This window comes from Nycticebus coucang, chromosome 18 (genome assembly GCF_027406575.1).
Source record: "Nycticebus coucang isolate mNycCou1 chromosome 18, mNycCou1.pri, whole genome shotgun sequence".
NCBI classification, from domain to species: domain Eukaryota; kingdom Metazoa; phylum Chordata; class Mammalia; order Primates; family Lorisidae; genus Nycticebus; species Nycticebus coucang.
Window position 1 is genome coordinate 3,774,747 of NC_069797.1, and position 7,085 is coordinate 3,781,831.

Genomic DNA, 7,085 nt, shown 5'->3' on the forward strand with positions numbered 1-7,085 from the left:
TAAGATGACCACCCAAGGGACTGTGACAAACTGGTCAACATACAGAGGTGGTCAGCATAAGGAACCAGGTCTACTGTACTGATACGTACATGTGCTGCACGTCCAATCTATGAAAATTAGGTCAACTTAAAGAGTTGGTCAATGTAAGGAAGTGATCAACTATGGAGGGCCTATTGTGTTAATATGTGCATGAACTAGAAGGTAAACTTAAAACGTTCATGGTGCCTACAATAGTTAGCCTACTGATGAGGCTGATTAGCTAAAGTCAGAAAACTGTTATCTACTATTTTAAATGAACTATCCATGAATCGTAAGATTATATGTATGTGTGTAGATCTAAATATACTCATTTGTAGAACGTAAAATACACAGTCCTAATTCCCACTACAGATATTCTTGTAATTTTCTGATACTCTGATTAAAAATGTTATATAGTACCAACTACATAGTTTAAATTTTTCTATAGCTCCTGCCATTTTAAAATGTTTCCTATAAAAATATTTATGAAGTATCTTTGCATAAGTTGAAGTTAGAATTAAAAGATACAAATTTGAGTACATTAAGATAGGAAAAATTTTCACAAAATGTTTACATTTGAACTACCTTTAAGATAAACAGTTGTTGGGCTGCATGTGTCTAACTGATATCTAACTAAGCTCAGTTAATTAAGCAAACCCTTCATGTTTTTTCCACGATCATCAGCCAAATGCTCTACTTAATGTTAAGATGGGGAACAAATAGTATTTACCAAGTGTCAATTCACTTTATTTTTATTTTTTTTTATTAAATCATAGCTGTGTACATTGATATGATCATGGGGCATCATTCAATTCACTTTTAAAGGAGTTTATTGAAGAATTATTATAGGAATAATTGCCAAATCTAGGTGTAGGTATACAGATGTTTGTGGTACTTGTATTTTAACTTTCATTTTACAAAAATTTTATATTAAAAAGTTTGGGGGAAGAAATTTATCATAAATGCACTAAAGCAAACTAGCCCAAACAATAAAACACACTAGAAGGTACATAACACATTCAGACTTCGAGAACTGAGCAAGGCGCATGACTGGTTGATTGACAGACACCTTCTGTAAGAGCCAGAGAACCATGTAAGCACCGGAATTTGGGTTTTACTAACTAGAAGTTAAAAAGAGACATTTATAACTAGTCCCCCCTTGACAACAATGTTTATAAACTCTGACAGTTTGTCAATTCCAGCTATTTTATACAAATTAAAATGCATCACCCCTGTGGGATAGGAACCATGAGCTATTCATTTCCAATACCAAAGTTTTATTTATGTAAAATCATCAAACAATTTTAAATAGCTGAACACTTACTTATACAATCCATTCTCCCCCCGATCTGTTTCTCTTCATGGATTTATACATTTTCATGGTAAAATTTGTAAAATTCTTTTCCAGGGTACTTTTTCCCCCTTGGAGTCAATTTTTATATTTCATAGTTTTGCATCAAAATATAGTAAACAGAACTAATAACTTTAATTATATGGGAAAAACATAAGTATTATAGATTGCAAATAGTATTTCCAAATTGCCGGTACATTTTTAGGGGGGCAAATAAGGCATGTATATTATTACCTATAATCAGAAAGGCAATGTGTCCTACCAGATCACCATTCCCTTGTTCAGTAAACATCTCTAACTTTCACAGATTAAAACCCTAACTCTTCAACAGGTTTCAAAGACCTTCAAGCTGTGGCCATCACCCATCTCTGTGGTTGAATTTCTCCATTTCAGCTGAAAACACCCTTGGATCCAGTGAAATCACAACATGTTTTACACTTCCCCGCCTCCCTGGACTTCTCACCCGGTATGACTCCCCCCTGTTACCTTTTGTTAAAACCCCACCCATTCTCTAGGCACAGGCTTCAATGCCACCTCTCTCATGAAGACAGATCCCTTGGTGAAAGCCTCCTCACCCATTTCAGAGACACACAGCTCTGGGAAACTGCAGGGCACTTGATCACACTCTGCTTTCCCTAGAGCTTGGGTCAAAGAAGGAGCTCAACCAACACGTGTGCAGTTCAACCACACAGAAATATTTGTTCCAATATAAAATAACATACAAGGATAAAAAAAGAATATAACGGAGAAATGGATTGCAGTCAATGTCATTTGCATTGTAAAATCTAACTTCCCTTCAACAGAAAAAAGGGCAAGAGTTTGTTATTCATATGATACGTAACAGTTTCCCCTGAAAAGAAAATAAAAAATAATGTGGTATTTTGTTATAGTACCCAAAAATCAGAAATGTCTATAAAAGTTTTGGTTGAATTTTACATTTAACTATGTTTCTTTTGTGTGTCTGTATTTTGTGCATAAATATATACATACTTTATGTACAAACCAAATTAATCTTCTATTAAGCTTTGTCACTAAGGTACCTAATACTATTATCTTCACTGTAAAGTTACTCAGCCAGTTCCTTAAAATAAACATCAGGGATCAGAAGGCGGAGGTTATGCGTATCTCTTCACATCTGTGTTAAACTGGCAATGAGCTTAGCGCCAGGAGACTATAAATATGGATGGCTGGGTTGTGACAGCAGAATGAAAACATGATGTAGCAACACAATCCAATTCTTATCAGTGGCTCAAAGAGCACCTCCGTAGAGATGACTAATTACAGAGTCAGTGATTATCTGTTACAGCTTCTATTAAATGTTCTGAACAAGGCTCTAATGCTGTTCTTGCAGAAAATCACTGTAAGATGAAAGTCTGGAAGAAAATAAATTTAGACATTTAATGCTTTTTGCATTTCATCCTAAAGCTTCTGGTCTACAAATGCTCTATGGTCTATTAAATTTTGATCACTTCCAGGATATTCCAGGACTATTTTATACAAAAGGCTTTTAATATGTGCAGAAAATAAACATAGCAAACAATATTTGAAATGTTTCCATATTTCTTAAGATGACAACCGTCACACAAATTACACAAATTTTGAAATTAGGACTTAAGTATCAGTGATTATGCATCAATTGCACAGTTTCCATTTCTTGGTTTTATATATTTTGAAGACGAAAAAACACCAGCAGAATCTAATATTGTCAATATTTTTAAAATCATCACAGCATCTTGCCTAGGAACAAGAACTCGTTTGCTTTTTGAACACAGATTAAATAGCCTAAGGAACACATGTATTTCTTTGAAAATGAAAGAAACGGAGTTTATTTGCTGCAAAATTTCATCAACACTGTGTGTTCAACTACTGACTCGCCTTTAAAGTACCAATAGCTCTGAGTACCAAATAAACATCATCAAAAAAAGCATTACCATCTCCATTCCAAACCTCCAGAAGAACATGACCCCTGAACTACTTCTCATTGCATCTATTTGTTCCATTTTGACATAGTTTTATGTGATTTTCAAATACTAAGTCAGGCATTTCAACAATAACATTACCAAAGCAACAACAGCAATAGAAAGAAATCAGCCCAGTAAATACATAAAAGCAATCACTGTGGGTCATGATTCACTGATGGAGGATATGAATCCACAGTAGTGAACAGAGATCTCAAATAATTAGATCAGGAAAAAATGGGACTCTGATCAGCCGTCTGCTTCTGCTTTACCTATTTATCCCAAAAACAGATAAGGGGCATGATGAGGAAGGACGTGGCTGTCCACCTGCCCATTTCCAGAGAAGCACTGCTGAATGTACCATACCCACCCACATTCTTCGGCTGATCCACATCATCCCTAAGAGCTCTTCACAGTTTAACAGACCTCTCCTTAATAGTAACACAGCTAAAGAATATTTGAGCAGTACAGTCCAGGTACCATTCTAAGTCTTTTATACGTATTATTTAATCTCCATTTTAGACAAGGACTATTATTACATCCTTTGTAGCCATGAGAAAGCTGAAATAAAATGGGGAGAGGGCCAAATAATGTACCTTAACTGGCATGTAAAAGGTGGCTCTAAGAAATGGGACTGTGTTCCCCATCCTCAACCGACTGCCAAGTACATAGAACAGCCTCTGTCTCCTGCGGTGCTGAGAAAGTGACAGGGGCTCCACCTTCTCTCAGAAGGCAGTGGTACAGTGTGCTCCCAAGCTCCAGATATAGGGGTGCAACCTCCTGGGAGTATGCCCAGCAGGCTGCCCTGCACAATGCACTTAACCTGATGTCTGCTGCACCAATTATTATCAAAGCCATTTATGATCATCAGTATTATGTTTCTCTTTAATTTTATACAGATCTGTACAGTTCCATGGGGGACAAAGGAAGGAGGAGAAATGGTCCCCAGGGAGGACTAAATGCAGTGTGATAGAGGACTGAGCTGAAGATCGAAACAGCAAGTTCAAAGAGCCCTGGATGAGGCAGCCCACGTGGAAAAGCAGGGCCAATGCCCTGGAAAACGCCCACCACCTTCGTCTACACCTAAAAGGGGAGGGCAAACCAAACAGGACTCCGGAATTAGGGCAGGTGCAGAAGACCCATCCTACGCAACATTTAAGGATAAACTAAAACACTTCCTAGAGTCTGAAAAACACTATTTGTTAGCCAGAAGAGGGATCCAGCATCTTCGTGGTACCCTATTAGTAAATCCTATTATATTTATCATAAACTCAAAATTCAGAAGAACCATATGTAGTCTCTAAGTCTTATCTTCTGGCACCACCAGTAATAAAAGGAGATTCACTAAGATTTTCCCTCTGTAAAGTGCTTCTTAGGATTTTGTATGTAGACATTTGTATTCTACATTTAGTAAGTTTTACCTATACCCATTCTAGGATGCACCATAGGTATGACCCCATCAATTACCCTCCCTACACCCCAACCTCCCCCTCCCCTCCCCTCCCTTGGCCCTTTCCCCATATTCTTGTGCTATAGTTGGGTTATAGCCTTCATATGAAAGGTATAAATTAGCTTCATAGTAGGGCTGAGTACATTGGATACTTTTTCTTCCATTCTTGAGATACTTTGCTAAGAAGAATATGCCACGAAGGCTATATTAAACAGTTTGATGAAAATATTTCAGATTTTATACGAAACCGGCACATTGTACCCCTTGATTGCACTAATGTACACAGTTGATTTAATCTATATATAGATAGATAGATAGATAGATAGATAGATAGATAGATAGATAGATAGATATAGTACTTCTTAGGAGATAAAACAGGAGATAAAATGTGCTTGTGAATATATTATTTTAAAATTAAGCCCCTTGGAAGAAAGTTTAAATGACAGTATTTGGTGAGTATAAATCTTCCTGTTTCTTCATCCCTCCACATTGCTGTTTTCTCTTTTTTATGACCCGGGTGTATTTGTTTTTCTTTCTCTCTCTCCTCCTCCTCTTTCCTCTCTCTTTCTCCATTCTGAAACATTAACCTTAGGATAAAATCCTTTCTCTAGACTCTCTGGACTTGAAGTCCTATGTTAGAATAAAGCACCTAAATGAGGTCCTGAAGTATATTTCTGAAATCCCCTGAAGATTGGCCAATCTATCCTAAATACAAATTCCCTAACTAGTGATCTCGGCTATCAAGAAGAAAAATATAATTTTACAATACTCTACCCTATTTCTAGTTCTGATTGCACTTAAAACAGGAATGATTCCATTTTTGTCAACCATTTTCAGCTTTAATTTAATTCTTAATTTTAAAAAATTCCTACAAATAGTGATACAATTGTTTAGTTTTTAGAATCAAATTTTTTTTCTTTATAAATAGAGAATTATAGCCAAGAGTTACTGGTATTTTTTATTTATCTCTAACCTTGTTTTTCATGTATATGAGGCTGAATAATACCAGTATTATTTTTTATACTGTTTTTAATACTGTTTTCCACAGTATTCTCTTTTGGGACTTCCAAGTATTCATTTCAATATACTTAAACTAATTATAAGCTACTGTCCTAACATCAAAAGGATTTATTTAAGTATATGCTGAGTATGTTACACATATGGAATGCATATAAATTAACTATAAAACTCTATGTAAGGCAAATTTTAAAATTTTCATTTACTTTATAAGATCAGACTCTGTGTACTGCTTAACTTATTCAATTAAAACAAATATTTATAAAATGCTACTCTTGATACTGAGGATATAATGATGAACCCTCTGTATAGTTACAAAAGTAACATTTGAATAAATGTTCCTGTCCCTTTCAGAAGAATCTCTACTTCATGTTTCAAAATTCAACATAAAACCCTAAAATTCCATTGCTAACAATGAAATTCGCAAGATAATGTTAAGTAAATGATCTGACAAATTTTTAAGTATCAGCACAGCCAGTTGCTCTTTAAATATGCTATAAGTGAAAGGTTTTCTGTAATTTTTAGATTAAAATTATCACTAGGAATGTAATTTAAATGACATTACATTGACAGATGGCATCGAATAGTTATTTGGTAAATTACACAAGAAATAAATGAACAACTAATTTGCATAATATTAAATTATAACTCTAGATAATACTTCTCCTATAGTTAAAAATGGAAAATGTTGTACCCTTTATATTGCAACATGGCACTTAGTACGAGCATTAGAATCATCACTAAAATTAAAACACCTCTTGCAGTTAAGTATAAATTTGCATTTTCAATAAAGCCATATAGCCGTGAGAACATTTTTCCAAAGATAAGGATAAAGAAAAACTCCAGATGTGAATAATCATCAGAAAATGTTTTGAGGCCTAGGAGTATAGGAAAAAGTCCAATGATTAGTTATCTAAAGAGTGTATAGATGAAAGAATTTTGAAAAGGTACTAAGTAATTTTTGCAATTGTGGTAATCCTCATTTTCTGGTCCATGATTTCCAAGAAAATCTTAATCTAACTTTAGTATATGTTTGGGTTTTGATTTGTCAAACTGTTTTTAGAGAACTGATCTAAATTCTCAAGTTAAAGACTTGGCCTGGAAAACTAAAATTTGATGAAAGGCAAACTAACATATAGATAACATACAGATACATTTTTATCAACGTATTTCTTGCTTGCAATTACTGCTACACAGAAATGCTAAAGATATTATTTGTTTGGTTGGTTGGTTGTTTTTGAGACACAGTCTCACCCTGTCACCCTGGGCAGAGTGCTCACAGCAACCTCAA